We start from the raw sequence: 16,725 nt of genomic DNA on the forward strand, positions 1-16,725 counted from the left end.
TCAGGTGAGTGCAGAGTCCACTAGCACAGACTGTGTCCCTTTTTTGTGACTGTGACTTCTGCCATTGTGTCCAGGTGTGACACACATGCTATGTACTGTAGGGGGGGGTCCCAGGGGGGGGATGCCTGATGTCTCCCAGCAGTGGCCAGAGACAGGAGGGGTGTGTGCCTAACACTCCCAGCAGTGCCCAGACATGAGAGGGGTGGGTGCAGAGTCCTCCCAGCAGTGCCCAGAGACAGGAGGGGTGGGTGCAGAGTCCTCCCAGCAGTGCCCAGAGACAGGAGGGGTGGGTGCAGAGTCCTCCCAGCAGTGCCCAGATGAAGGAGGGGTGGGTGCAGAGTCCTCCGAGCAGTGCCCAGAGACAGGAGGGCTGGGTGTGATGCACAGTGTGAGCCTGGATCATTGATTGTGTAGTTGCCCTCATTCCACCTGTGTCCTTTCAATGGCACGTACTGCTTTTGCCCTTCCCCAGAGGATCATGTCCCTATAACAAAGGTGCAATGCGTTGGATGCATACTATGCCTTGTTGCAAACAGCAAATGTGTTCTAATCTGTGTCTCTGTGACATGTGCCAGGTGTATTGATGTAGTGTCACTTGTTCATCCTCACAGGTAGACGCCTCTGCCAAGGAGCACATATGGCTGACCGCCGTCAGCGCCGTGAGGAGTGCGGATGGTCGGAGGCGGCGCCTGTCCCAGGTGAGGAAACGCTGGCAGGATATCCGGTGCTGGACGCGGAGGATCGCACGGGTCCTGCTGGGGGACTCACCTGAGAGCCATAAGAACCGCGGGCGCCGCCGACTGAGCCACATCCACAAGCGTGTGCTGCCGGTGGTCTTTCCAGACTTGGAGAGGCGCTTACAGGAGATGCAGCAGCAGGAAGGGGGTAGGTACATGTGTGTTTGTTGTGTTTCACCAGCATTTGTAAGTGCACTGTTCCATGGATACACTGCCAGGGTTTAATGGTGCTGTGCAGATCCTGTTACCCACAGTATTGCAGTGCTCTCCTGCCTCCCTTCCCCTCCTTGCAATGTGTTCCCTGGTCTGTGTGTAGTCACTCCGTCACAAGGTTATGTAGCCTGGCACCTTCTCCAAGTGTACTATGCCTGCAGCATCATGTGTGGGGGTGGGGTGTAACAGGTTTTGGGACCTTGCCTGTGCCCTGTCCAGTTCTGGACTTGTGGGTTCCATGTCAGTTGGCACTAATGCTGAGTCCAGACATGGGAGTTAATCTCTCAAGTGCGAGGCCTTCCAGCACGCATGTCCTATGTGGTGGCCTGTGACATGATGTGCATGACTGTGCGGTACGCATGGTGCAGGGATGGTAGCATGTGTTGCAGTCATTCCCATTCAGGAGCATGGAGTTGTGTGGCCACTACTGTCCCCAGGGGCATCTTTTCCTAGGTATCATGTGTGTAATCCGAAAATGTCGACAATCTCTGTGTCTACAACATAGGTTGTGCTCTGTGCCATTGACCCCTGGCACCATGTATATTGACGTGAAATGTAGTACAAGTGTCCACTGTCCAGCCTGACCTGATTTTCCTTGTTCATACTCACGGTGGCCATTGCATGTGTGTCTTGTTACAATCATCTGATGATGCCCATTTGTACATGATTATTTGGACAGGCGCACCTTGGGTATTTTGTGTGCAATATTGAATTTTTGCATCCCATGTGTATTTCACCCAGACTAAGAGATGTAAGTGCTTCCTGTGTCTCCACAGAATTGTCTCATGTAGGGGGTGGGTGGTGCGGGCATGGCCTACATTTCAACACCTGAGATCTCCTTGCTAGGACTGGCCAGTGTGTGATGTTTGTCTGGACATACACTCAAGGTGCAGTGAGCCAGTCAGGGTGGGCATGTTATCAGTATTACCTATGCTGCATGTGCCTCTAGTTCATGGATATGGTCCCTGCTCATCCCTATTTCCTGCCACGCTGTGTGGTGCAGATGCAGTGCTGGATTGTCCCCAGGGCCTTGCTCCTCAGTCAAAATTCCATGTCATCTCATTTGCTATTGTGTCATGCTCTCCATAGTTTTTCAGTGGCATGGTGGGTCACACAACTGTGTCTTGCATGCCCTACATATGTACCTTGTTTTGTAGTTGTGACTCTTCTTTTGTTTCAGGCCATGCACTGTAACCTGAGTAGGTTGGACTCATGTGACATATGTATACAGGTGTATGATTAATTTCTGTCTCTTCACCCTGCCCACAGCATCGTCGGGGGACACGGAGGGAGACATGGGCACAGACGGAGCAGAGGGACCGAGCACCAGTGCCAGCGGTGACATCGTGGCTGGCACATCGAGTGGGACTGAGGCGGAGGAGAGTGAAGGGACAGTGTTCAAAGTCACTTGCCAGTGACCGGTGGCCAGGAAGATGGCTTACCACGGATGTCGGGTGATTTCAGGTCATCAATGGTGTTTTGACTCTTTGCTCACGAGCTGCAGGAGAGATTGATGATGGCCAGCAGCTGGATTCCGAGTGTCCCATGACGTCTGCAGCTTACGAAGGTGTCGGCAACTGGATTGGAGCCAACAAGCCTTGGCAACAGCAAGTCTTGTGGAAAGAAAAGAAGGTCAGTGTTGCAGACCAGCAAGGTCTGAGGGACTCACCCAGTGAGGGTGAGTGAGGGCTGGCCTGGAGCAACCAGGAGAGTCCTTTGAGTTGATAAGAAAGTCTTCAGGGGACCCACAAGCCAACGGGCAAGAGATCACAAAGACGCCTCTTGAGGAAATGCTTCACAGGAGCCCATGGTCTCTCGGGATAGGGTCAGCCTCTGAATTTCACTGCAAAACCTGCTGGAGGCTTGGGCCACAAAGGGTCCAATGCACAAGTTCGTAGAATGTAGTGAAGGGGTTGCACTTGACAATAGTGCACTATACCCGGGTATTGCTGTTTCTCATCACTCGTGGGGTCCACTCGCCGCAGCTTTGCTGGGGACTCACAATGGCCATTGAGAAGTCAGTAAATCTACTTCCAGGGCTGCAGGGACTTCGAACTCTAGCGGGAGCAGGAAAGTTTGCAACCGTGGATTAAGGTTTTTGGTGCCTGCCAAGCAGGGGAGTCACTCCTTGACTCCAAAGGTAGTGGAACATCGAAGGGCCAGGATTCTTCTTTGTAGAGCGTCGTCCAGGGTTATCTGCTTTGCAATGGCAAAGTTTGCTATCTTATACTGAAGATAGGGGAGGGACTAGCTCTATGACCACTCCTCTGGGAGGGTCAGAGTAGGGGGTGGTTACACCCACTTCCCTTTGTCCAGTTTCGTGCCAGAGCAGGGACAGGTAGCCCCATAACCGGTTTGAGCTGGCATATGCACAGAGGAGCCTACTGCTCCCCCAGTGCAGGACTTCAAATCCCTCTAGAAGTGCACCCACCCAGCTCCTATACACTAAATCCTGTCTGGAAGGTAGTGATACATCCCTGTGACAGGATGCCTATTGTTGGGCCTCCCCCACTGCGTGTTTCTGTCCGCAGCAGGAGGGCAGCCCAGTGTCTGTGCTGGTGGCATCCATTTTGTGATGCCAAGGCTCTTTCAGATTTCTACCGTGTTACCACAGTAGGTACATGTCGTCCCCTCTAGAAGGGTGGGATCATACTCCCACACCAGTTACTGGAGCTGGGGTATGATTCCAAGTTGTTTGACACCAAACACAACATGTTTTGATGCAGTCATTCCAAAGTTAGCATTTACCGTTGGGTTATAATGCTCTTAAGAGTATATGGTTTAACCGCATTCACAAACAGCCACAGAGAATAGACTCTGCCAGCTGCATAGGGGTCCTGCTCATGCAGAGGCACCTCATCACATTGTAAACTAAGCACCCTGCCCTCAGGATTGATAGGGCCTGCCATAGGGGTAACTGATAGGTTTATATGTGTCTGTATGGTGATATATAGAAACCTATACCTCTGTTAGGAGTGCTAACACTACCTCACCCAGGCTGTAGTAGCAGGCCTGTGGTGTCAGATTGAGTCTGCTTCCCAGGGGTGGCATAATGTATGCTGCAGCCCCTGGTAAGCCTGTGAAGTTCCTATGCCCTTGGTACCTAGGGTACCATATACTAGGTGCTCATAAGGTACCACAGTATCCAATCACTAGTGTATCTAATATGCACACCAAGTCGTTCAGAGAGAACAGAGAGACTGGGGCCCTGATTAGCAGGGACCCAGCCAGACTATAGCCAGAAACCAGTGTATACATCAGAAAAAAAGTGCGGCAACATAAGTACAGATCCTACTCTCCTACACAACCCCCCCCCCAAAACACAGGGACACTAATCTAACCTTAACCAGTTGAGTCTTCGTGTTCTAAGTGGAAATACCTTGAGAGTCCATCTGCATTGGCATGTTGGATCCAAGGTCTATGTTCCACTGTATAGTCCATCCCCTGTAGGGAAATGGACCACGTGAGCAGTTTAGGATTTTCACCTTTCATCTGTTTGAGCCATAGGAGGGGCTTGTGGTCAGTCTGAACTATGAAGTGAGTGCCAAACAAGTATGGCCTCAGCTTCTTCAGGGCCCACACCACAGCAAAGGCCTCCCTCTCTATAGCTGACCAACGTTTCTCTCTAGGGGTCAGCCTTCATCATTAAGTTGAGACAGTACTGCTCCCACACCCAGCTCTGAAGCATCTGTTTGAACAATGAACTTCTTTTTGTAGTCTGGACTCTGCAAGATGGGGGCAGTGCACATTGCCTACTTGAGGTCATCAAATGCCTTTTGACAGCTAGCTGTCCACTGAACCTTTTTTGGCATTTTCTTGGAGGTCAGATCATTTAAGGGGGTCACTATAGATCCATATCCCTTAACAAACCTCCTATAGTATCCAGTCAGGCTTAAAAAGGCTCTAACCTGTGTCTGGGTGGTTGGAGCTACCCATTCCATTATGGTTTGGATTTTGCTTTGCAATGGTTGAACCTGGCCTCCACCTACAAGGTGGCCCAGGTACACAACCTGACTCTGCCCTATCTGTCACTTAGTGGCCTTGATATTGAGGCCTGCTTTTTGCAGGGCCTCCAAAACATTCCTGAGGTGGACCAGGTGATCCTGCCAGGTGGAACTAAAGACAGCAATATCATCTAGATAAGCTGAGCAATAAGTTTCCATACCAGTCAGAACTTTATTCACCAACCTCTGGAAAGTGGCAGGTGCATTTTTCAAACCAAAGGGCATCACCACAAAGTGATAGTGCCCACCAGGGGTTGAAAATGCTGTTTTGGCCTTGGCATCATCAGCTAACTTGATTTGCCAATAGCCAGCTGTTAGGTCAAATGTACTGAGATACTTGGCTAAGGCCAAAGTGTCTATAAGTTCATCTGCCCTGGGAATTGGATAGGCGTCAGTCCTGGTGACTGCATTGAGGCCTCTGTGGTCAACACAAAACCTCATTTCTTTCTTACCACCCTGGGTATGAGGTTTAGGCACAAGGACTACTGGACTAGCCCAAGGGCTATCTGAAGGCTCAATAACACCTAGTTCCAAAATTTTCTGGACTTCAGTCCTGATACAATCCCTGACATGGTCAGGTTGCCTGTAGATTTTACTCTTAACAGGCAGACTGTCTCCAGTGTCCACCTCATGGGTGCACCAGGAAGTCTGACTTGGGGTCAGGCTAAACATATGTCTGAACTGTTGCACAACTTGTCTGCATTCAGTTTGCTGATGCTCAGTGAGGCTGCTTGCCAAAGCAACACCATCAACTGACCCATCAACTGACCCATCACCAGGGTTCTGTGAGAGCGGGTCAGGGAGAGGGTCACTCTCCTCATCCTGGTCCTCATCAGTTGCCATGAGCAAGCCCATGTCAGCCCTGTCCACATATGGCTTTAATCTGTTTACATGGAGCACCCTAAGGGGGCTCCTGGGAGTTCCGAAATCCACCAAGTAGGTGACTTCTCCCTTTTTCTCAACAATTGTATGGGGGGCCACTCCATTTGTCCTGGAGAGCTGCTGGGGCCACAGGCTCCAACACCCACACTTTCTGGCCTGGCTGATAAACAGTCAGGACAGCCTTTGGTCATGCCAAGCTTTTTGTAATTCTTGGCTAGCCTCAAGGTTTTTGATTGCCATCTTCATGTACTCTGCCATCCGGGAGCGGAGACCAAGTACATAGTCCATCACATCCTGTTTGGGAGGTTTGAGAGGTAACTCCCATCCCTCCTTCACCAGACACAATGGACCTCTGACAGGGTGCCCAAACAGAAGTTCAAAGGGCTGTAGCCAACCCCCTTCTGTGGGACCTCCCTGTATGCAAACAGAAGGCAGGGAAGTAAAAGGTCCCATTTTCGCCTAAGCTTTTCTGGGAGGCCTTTGATCATTCCCTTTAGGGTTTTGTTGAACCTTTCAACTAACCCATTGCATTGTGGGTGCTAGGGAGTAGTGAACTTGTAGTTTACACCACACTCCTTCCACATTGCTTTTAGATACCCTGACATGAAGTCGGTATCTCTGTCAGATATAACCTCCTTAGGAAAACCCACTTTGGAGAAGACTCCAATGAGGGCTCTTGCCACTACAGGGGCTGTAGTGGTCCTGGGGGGAATTGCTTCTGGGTACCTGGTGGCATGATCCACTACCACCAGGATAAACCTGTGCCCAGATGCTGTTGGAGGGTCAAGGGGACCAACAATGTCAATCCCTACCCTTTCAAAGGGAACCCCCACCACAGGTAGTGGTATCAGGGGGGCCTTCGTTGTGCGACCTGCCTTGCCACTGGCTTGGCAGGTGACACAGGAGCGACAAAACTCCTTGGTGTCCTCTGACATGTGTGGCCAATGAAAATGAAAATGAGGGACAAGTCTGTCCCAGGTCTTGTTTTGCCCAAGTGTCCTGCCAATGGGATGTCATGTGCTAGGGTCAAGAGGAACCCCCTAAACTTCTGAAGTATTACTAACCTCCTGGTGGCTCCAGGGGTAGGATCTCTAGCCTCAGAATATAGGTGTCCCTCATCCCAATAAACCTTATGGGACCGAGTAGCACTCCCAGCAGCCTCAGCAGCAGCTTGCTGTCTGAGGGGTTCAAGAGAGGGGCAGCACTGTTGCTCCTTACTCAGATCTTGCCTCGAAGGTCCCCCTGCCCCCAAGAACTCAACCTGACCAGGCTCAAGTTCCTCTGGGGCAGTTCCTTCTTCAGGCTCTGCTTCTCCTCCCTCAGGAGGGGAATCTGAGATCTGAGACAGAGGGGAAGGCACTGCCTTAACCCTACTGCTCCTCCTCTTGGGTAGCATCTAGTCCATAGTTTCAGGATCCAGAGGTGGTTCAGCTTTAAGCATTTTGGCCTGTGACCTGGTCACAGCAAATACCTCTGCAGGTATTGAGGAACTTCGAATTCTGATCGCGATCGAATCGACCCGCCATTTTGTGCACCACCGCCATTTTGTGTTGCCATCACTCAGGCAGCACGGCGAACAAAGTCTATTCTGCTTTTTCTGCAGCCTGTTGTCGAAATACGCGTTCTGCCTCTATTTGCAAAACTGATGTTAGGACTAGCCGAGTACACTAATCCCTGTCTGGCTTTTCTAATCCCCGTCTCAACTATCTGTTGGTTCACACTATTCTTTCCTGACTTTATCTTATCGTCTGGCCTTCACTGTCTTCTGCTAGCATTCTCTCGTTTCACAACTGTCCTCCAACACACACAAACGTATCTTGCCACCTGCAAGTTAGTTACGAATCCTTTAATGAATTAGCTTGAAGGAGGGGTGACAAACATAGTTGGAGGAGAGGTTTCTTTGAGTCATCTGACACTTTTGTTTTCCAATCTCTCCTATTGGTTCTGTCCTGTTTTCCAACTTTCCTTATTGGCTCTTTCTTGTATGTTCTGGGAGTGTGTTTTGGTTAATGTATATGTTACCTATATAGTATATAAGTCTGTGCACCACAGAGTGAAGTGGCAGTCTCCTGAGAACCTACCTTGTGTACTTCTGGGATAACTGTACTAGCTGCAGCTAATAAATCCGATCTTCTAACGCCGACAGAGTGTCCCGTGTCTCTGTGTAGCTGAGCAGGAGAACCCAGGAGACTAGGGTGTTCCCTGCGCCGCCAGGCCCAAAAGGTTCTGGTTCTTCAACTGGCGCCCAACGTGGGGCTGCTTCAGTCGTACCGGTTCTGCCTGAAGGTCGTGAGGAACCCCGCAAGAAAATTCCGGCGGGTTTGCGAGCCACATTAAGCGACCCTTGTATGTCGAAAGTGGTCCGAAGGTCTTTTGCAGCGCGGTTACTCCTTCCTGACGGCTACTGACGACCGCTGCCCTGACTGCCGCCCTGCCTTATCCCTTCCTTTGGTGATATATGGTAAGGCGAGACGATAGACGGGCCTCTGTTGGCGGGAGAAGACGTTCTTAGTTAAGTATTTTCGTGGGTCGTGCCCACAACTTTTGTTCTTGGTTTTCTTGGTATTTGTAGTCCTTAGATTCGACTATTGCAATAGCCGAAGCCGAAGGTAAGTGCATTTGTGCTGCGTAAACTGAGTTTTACCCCCTTGAAGTTTGTGAACAGTCCGGTGATATCATGAGATGCCTGGTCTGACTAAGTTTGGAAGAATTTGTTGCTTTGGTTGTAATAGGGATTCCCGGCTTGAGGACTCTTGTCCGATTCCTTCGGTTGGAACTCCCACATATGAGCTCTATTCGAAACATGGTATTGGCCCCATTGCCTTTAGCGAGGCATGGACACGATACACGAAGAAAGATGGTGTTCTAAAATGGCCAGAAAATGGTAGTTTTGATCCTGATGTGCTAGACAATTTGGAAGCAGTTTTATTCAAAAGAAATGCCCGGCCGGCAATGTTTGACTCTTTCTGCCTTTGGCGTAAGGAAGCCAAACAGAAAGAAATTAAGCAAGCAAAACGAGATAGAAAAGCACAGGGTATGACAATTATACAGGCTGCCCAACAGTTTAAAGATGATGAAATTGATAATGCGACTGAAATCTCAGAAAGACAGCATCGTATGGCGATAGATAAATACTATCCGGTGTTACCTGTTTCCCCTTCTGATAATAAGAAAGATATAGAAGAAGATCCCCTAATGTCCCATTTATTAAGGTTGCCTCCGCCCTATGCACAAAGTGCCAATGCACCTCAGCCGTTACAGCCTGTTCAGCCACCAGCGGTACCTCCGCCTGTTCTGGCTCTTTCGCATTTGCCTCCTCCAGTATTACCGCCTCTGCCGGTTTTACCGTTAACTTCAACTTCTTTGCCCTCATCTCCTGATCTTAGATTTCTCTTGCCTTCTGCTCCTCCTGCAGTTATCGATTCTCCTTCTGTCAGTCCTCCTAATACTTTGTCTCCAATTCTTATGTCTAATTCTCCGTCTGTGCGAAAGCGTCTCACAGACACTGTCACTGGTATTCTATCTCCTTTCTTTGAAGCCTTAAATGTGTCTCCGGCTTTTGCTCGAAGACAGTCTCGTAGTCAGTTCCCAGATTTTGAAGAACGAGGAAGGTTGGACTCTCTTGCACGTAGATGGATCAAAAAGGGTCCTCAATACAGTGTGCCCGATATTATGCCTACCTTTTCACAATGGAATGCGCCTATGCAAAGATATGTTTTTAATACAATGTGCGTAACACTCATTAAAGAATGGGAAGATGTGAGTTCGAGTCCGATCCCACAAGATCTATTAGAAGTTCAGGCAGATTTTGATAAAGGACTTATTGTGGGTTCTAAGGTTGAGAAAGCTGTAAGGACACTTATTTCTTATAGACCCTTATTGTCCTCTCAGGCTTCCCTTGATTCTGATCCGTCGGTTAAACTGACACTGAAAAATTATCCTATGAGAGAGGTTCCTCCAGTATGGAAGGAAGAGGTTCTAGCAGCAGGCAACGTACCACTTATTCCTGCTCATTTTCAGCGTATATGGGTACATGTCCCTTGGAAAAGATCTGAAGTTTTGGCCCTTAAGCAGACTACCGGATCCTCGAAAAAACCCTGCAGGTTATTATAAAGAATTATCACAGACAGTTGATGCTTGCATTATGAACCTAGCAGACATCGATATGTTGATGGGAAATTTAGTCCCACAGACAATATGGGCTAAGATTCGTAGAGAGGATCACGCGCAGGAATTAGGTGCTACTTGGGATGTTATAGCTACCACAGATAGGGATCAAGTCGGTGGTGCAAAGCCTGACGCTTTGATTTCGGAACTCCCTGGTAGAATAATTCCATTGATGAAAACTATGATGCCTGCATTGAGAGTAAATTGGGATAAACTAGCAGCATGCAAACAAAAGAAAGATGAAAGTGTCTCTGATTTCTTTACTCGTTTCGAGGAGACCTTTATTGATCACAGTGGTCAAGACATGGCTACAGAAGGTGGACAGCGATTATTTGTGGACAAATTCGTATTTAATTATTTGCTTCCCGAGCTGTCACACAAATTAAAAGATCCAGAAAGTTCATGGGCTGTTTCTTCTTCTGCCCAGATATTGGCTACTGCACAATATTATGAAAACAGGGATAAAGAAGAAAAAGAAAAGCAAGAGAAAAAGACGAAAGAATTAAAAACGAAGATTCTCTTGCAACAAGCCTATCCTCCACGTTATGTTCAGCCTCAATTTCAACAGCCTCCGCAGTTTCAGAGGTTGTATCAAAAACCTGAGCCATACATTCCGCGACCTTTGTTAGGACCTAATCAATGTGCCTATTGTAGAGAGGAAGGTCATTTTAAGAATAGTTGTCCGGTTTTATTGCAACGCAACGGAGGATTATCTGCTCCACGAGGTCGTGCTGGCCTCCAGTCAGCAAACAGAGGTAGAGGTCGGGGTGTGTTGACTCAAGAACAGCGTGCCCTTCCTTCTCCCAATTCCATGAACTACTTTGATCAGCAAAATGTTAGGTCTGCACAGTATTACAATGAAGACCATTATATTGAAGGCGAGAATGAAAGTCTTCATGCTAACTAGGACAGCCATGGACAAAGTAAGGGAGTTGTGTCGATCCCAGTAGATCAGAATAGACCTTATGTTAACGTCACTACAATGGGTGTTTCAGAGCCATTTCTTCTAGATACTGGGGCAATGAGAAGTTCTATCATTCATTCTAAACTCCCTGGGGCACCTTTGTCTGGCTTAACAAATGTTTCTGTAGGGTTTTCTGGCGCCCCTGTTCGTAATCCAGTTTCTTGCCCTTTGCCTATTTCAGTTGGTCCTTATGATTTGGAAGCTCCACTTTTGTTGACGAATGGTTGCGGTGAAAATCTGTTGGGTCTAGACCTATTGAAAAGAATGCATGCTACAATATATTGTTCTCCTTCTGGTGTACATCTTACTTTAGGACAGAAATTGATCTCCCCAATGTATTTGTCCAAAGATCAGTTTTCACCTGAATTGCTTTCTCTTCCAGCAGCGCTTTGGGCCACGGGTCCTAACGACGTGGGTTGTCTTGAGATTCCACCTTATGTTGTCACTCTCAAGCCCAATGTTGAATTACCGCGCATCCCGCAGTATAGAATTTCAATCGAAGGTGAAAAAGCGCTTTTGGAAATCATTCATGATTTAATTCAGAAGGGTGTGGTTGAAGAAACAAGAGGTAACACATGCAATAGTCCTATTCTTCCTGTTCTTAAACGTACTGATCCTTCTCAGCCACCTGTATATCGTTTTGTAATTGATCTGCGGGAGGTAAACAAAATTGTTGTACCGCAATTCCCTGTTGTTCCAGATATCACTGCTCTGTTGACAATGATACCTTCCACAGCGACTTGGTTCTCTGTTATCGATCTAAAGAATGCCTTCTTTAGTATTCCCATTGCAGAAGAAAGTAGGGACATTTTTGGCTTCTCTCTTGGAGGCCGAAGCTTCCGGTTTAAGCTCGCACCTCAGGGCTATTGTGAAAGTCCCTCCATTTACAGCCAAGCTTTAAAATGTCATCTTGATACTTTTCATCTGCCGTCTGGTGCTGCTTTTATCCAATATATGGACGGCTTGTTAGTCGCCGCTGATTCAGAAGATATTTGCAAAGATGTCACTGTTGCATTATTACGCCATTTGTTTAATCTGAATCATAAGGTTTCACCTTCCAAATTACAATATGTTTGTCTAGAGGTTACCTACTTGGGTCATTTCCTATCAAACGAGGGACGACGATTGACACCAGAACGAATTCAGGCGATTACGCAAATGTCTGTGCCATCCACACAAAGGGAGGTACGTGCCTTTCTGGGTATCACCTCTTATTGTAGGCAGTGGATCCCTAACTTCTCTCTAATAGCCAAACCTTTGTTGGCACTCACTTTAAAAGATACGCCTCAGCCCCTTCCTTGGACTGATGAGTGCCAAAAGAGTTTCACTGACTTACGTACCGCTCTGTGTTCTGCTCCTGTACTAGGCACCCCTGACTACAATAAGCCTTTTACGCTCTATGTCCATGAGAGAGAAGGTTGTGCATTATCGGTTTTAACACAGCAATTTGGAGACAAACAGCGGCCATGTGCCTATTTTTCGGCTACGTTAGATCCTGTAGCTAAAGCATTGCCCAGTTGTCTCAAAGCGACAGCAGCAGCAGCAATTTCTATTCGACAGTCTGCTGGAGTAGTGTTGGATAACACTCTCATTGTCATGGTACCACATGCAGTGGATACTTTACTAAACAGAACGAAAAGGCAGCATCTTACGAGTGCTCGTCTAACTGGATATGAGCTGACGCTTTTATCTAGTCACATACACATTAAACGATGTAATACTCTGAATCCAGCTACTCTGTTGCCCCTTCCAGATGAGAAAAGTATTGAGAAGCAACATGATTGTTTCTTTCGTACTGAAGAAGAGACAAAAGGAAGAATTGACTTGAAAGACACACCGCTAGAGAATCCGGATGGAACTCTATGGGTAGACGGTTCTTGTTTAAAAATGCCTAATGGAGATACAGTTTCAGCCTATGCTGTAACTACTTTACATACAGTTGTGGAAACTGCACGCATTAGACACAATTCAGCACAAGCAGCAGAATTGATAGCATTAACGAGAGCTTGCGTATTGTCAAAGGGGGAGAGAGTGAACGTGTACACCGACAGCCAATATGCCTTTGGTGTAGCGTTCAACTTTGGGCGTCTCTGGAAGGAAAGGGGTTTTCTCACTTCACATGGCACCAAAATACAACATGGTCAGTTAGTGACTGATCTTCTTGAATCACTTGCCTTACCCACCCAAATAGCAATCGTGAAGTGTAGTGCACACAAAAAGATTACAGATGATGTTGGTCGAGGAAATGCATTTGCAGATGGAATAGCGAAAAAGACAGCGAGAGATGTTACAAGTCGAATGTATGTGGCGGGTCCTGCAAATTGGGTCAGAGAGAGAGGAATGTATGAGGATACAGTGGAAAGTGTAAAAGCAATTCAGAAAGAGGCTTCAGAGAGGGAGTTAAGCAAGTGGAAAGAAAGTACAGGAATGTTGGATGAGATGGGTTGTTGGGTAGAATTATCTGAACATCAACGTTGGCTGTTACCGGATGCCTATGTACTCCCAGTGGTTACTATGGCACATGGTCCAGCCCACTTAAGTGCAAAAGGTATATGTAAACTTCTGGCTCCAGTGTGGCAAAACGAACAAATCCCAAAATGCGCAGACAATGTAGTGAAACATTGTATTACTTGTTTAATGTACAACCCGGGAAAGGGAACCCCAACTCCAGCAGGTCACTTTCCTCCCCCAACATATCCATTTGAGGTGTTGCAGAACGACTATATTCATATGGAGCGATGCAACAACCTCAAATACGTTCTGGTGGCAGTATGCGCCTTTTCAAGATGGATAGAAGCATACCCTCTAAAGGATAACACAGCCTTATCCACAGCTAAAATTCTACTAAAAGAATTTTTCCCCAGGTTTGGTTTGCCGCGCATTGTCTGGAGTGACAATGGGAGCGAATTTGTTGGCCAAGTCATGCAAAAAGTTTGTGCAGGTCTTGGTATCAAGCAAAAGTTCCATGTGGCAAATCATCCACAGTCAGCGGGTTTAGTAGAATGTTACAACGGAACCTTAAAATTAAAACTAGCGAAGCTTCAAGCAAGTACAGGACTCAATTGGCCCGATGCTTTGCCATTAGCCTTGCTATCCACCAGAACTGCAGTACACTCTCGTTTGGGACTTAGCCCTTATGAAGTGGTTTTTGGACGCCCGGCTAATGTATGGGGAGTCCTTCGCCCTAAGAAATACTCAGACTTGCCATATCCAATGTTGATTGACTACCTGCATGATCTTACGACTAAATTGCGTGTTCTCCATCAACAGGTTCAGAGTGCTTTGCCGGAGGCCTCCACAGACCCAGGTCATTCCATCCGACCAGGTGACTGGGTCTGCACCAAGAATTTCCAAAGGACGAGAAATTTGGAACCCAGGTGGAGAGAGCCCCGGATGGTTTTGCTCACTACGAGAATAGCAGTTAAAATTGAAGGAAAGAAAAATTGGATTCACGGTGTGCATTGTAAGAAAGTGCCTTTGCCTTTACCCTACGATCGATGGGTGTGCAGGGGTATTGGTGACTCTGAAAGTGAGAAGGTTCCAAGATTCGTGCCCTTTAGTGATGCACACCTAAATGGGACACTATCTGAGAAAGAGGACGACGACATTCTTCAGGAAGCAATACCATCACATCGTCGCTTGGATACGACAAATCCGAGAACATTGTTCCACGACCAGACTGTACAGAACAAGGAACACTACAATCTAAGACCTAGAACAAAGAACTCTTAAAAAATGTCTCTCTTGTGTAGTATTCTGTCCCGGTTGCAGGGTCACGGTAGGAGTCTTGGTTGTGACCTGAGTAGTGGCAATAGGCCTGCAGGATTTGCAGTGTCATAGGACGGCAGACAATCATAATTAAGTGATCGAGGAAGATTGCCGTGAGCATCCATTAGAAAGATGGAAACTACACTTGGGAAAAGAGAAAGGATCAAATAAAGAAAGAATCCTGTAAAATAATGTACAGTCGTTTCAGTATAACGTTATGTATTATTATATCATTATGTATTGCTTTGGCGTTTATAGGTTGGATCATTTATGCTCTGCAACAAAAAGTTGTCTCTCCTTCTTCCTCTCCCTCTTCTTCAACTGTCTCTCCACATCTCTTTCATACTCCTCCTCAACATGAACTCATTAGAAGAACTGAATATTATAACAATTCCTTTATTCAGTTATTACAGCAACATCAGTTAGTGGTCAATACAACTGACTGTTGGGTGTGTGGACTTATGCCACACACCACAGAGAAAGGAATGCCATATTTAGTTCTCCCGTTTTCTTATGAGGGTTCTGCTTGGGCTTATTTCGTCATCTTCTCCAATGCTTATCAAAGCAAATTCAGACGATCCGTTAGTTCACATGTTAGTGATCCGGATTTTAGTCATAGTTCTTTGATTAAGGGAATGGTAGCTATGGCTAAAATCATGGAAAATAGTAAAATCTCCATTGACGAAAGAAAGGCATACACTAACTGGAACGTCACCCAATATATGTCTAGTCTTAGTGATAAAGTTAAGAAAGGAAAGTCTTAACCGATTTGGACTATACCACATCAGGGCAATTTTTGCTTACAGGTAAACGATCGCTCTTCTGACACCACACAAAGAAATAACTGCTCCTACACATACGTTTATTCCTCTCAGAACTCGCCTCCTCTAGTGCCGTCTCAAGGCACACACTTCATCTGTTATAATAGAGCTTATACATGGTTACCAACGGGTTTCTCCGGTACTTGTTATATAGTTTTTCTTCTTTCCCCTACTTACACCGCTTCCGCAAATCATCATCGAAACAGATACGGCAGAGGGATTATTCATTCAAAAGTTACAGCAGGACAAGAGGGAGGAGATTTCCTTAAAGGATTTCTTCCTTTTTGGGGTCCAATGGCCAACAGCAGAAATATAAGGCAACTGGTCCGTGTCGTAGAGACCACAATAGACATTACTGTAACATCACGGCAGAACGACAGGCGGACCGTCTTATGACATTACAAAATCGAGTTGCCTTAGATTTTGTTCTTGCAGATTGTGGTGGAGTGTGCAAACTGATCGGGTCAAGTTGCTGTATTTTCATACCTAATGACGCCCCGACAGTATACCAAGCTATCTCCAAGTTGCACATAATCTCTGAGTCTATTCACCAGGACGAAGGAGATTGGTCTTTTACGGAGTGGTTTTGGGGACTACTGTCCAAATGGGGTTGGAAAGCATTGACATTTTTTGGAATAATTCTGACTATTATTTTCTCCTGTTGCCTTTGTATGCTCTGTGGTCCCGCTATCTGTGACCTTTGTGCTACTATGTGCATCCCAAAACCCAAACCACAAGTAACAGAAAACATAAGGATGATGTTACAGCAACAACTCGATGACCTCATGGCTATCGACATTGACTCAGATTAGCATGAGTCTATCTTGCCTGAGTTCTGGCAAAAGGAGGGTCTGAGGAATTTCGATTTCTGATCGCGATCGAATCGACCCGCCATTTTGTGCTCCACCGCCATTTTGTGTTGCCATCACTCAGGCAGCACGGCGAACAAAGTCTATTCTGCTTTTTCTGCAGCCTGGTGTCGAAATACGCGTTCTGCCTCTATTTGCAAAGCTGATGTTAGGACTAGCCGAGTACACTAATCCCTGCCTGGCTTTTCTAATCCCCGTCTCAACTATCTGTTGGTTCACACTATTCTTTCCTGACTTTATCTTATCGTCTGGCCTTCACTGTCTTCTGCTAGCATTCTCTCGTTTCACAACTGTCCTCCA

Source organism: Triturus cristatus, chromosome 7 (genome assembly GCF_964204655.1).
Source record: "Triturus cristatus chromosome 7, aTriCri1.1, whole genome shotgun sequence".
NCBI lineage: Eukaryota > Metazoa > Chordata > Amphibia > Caudata > Salamandridae > Triturus > Triturus cristatus.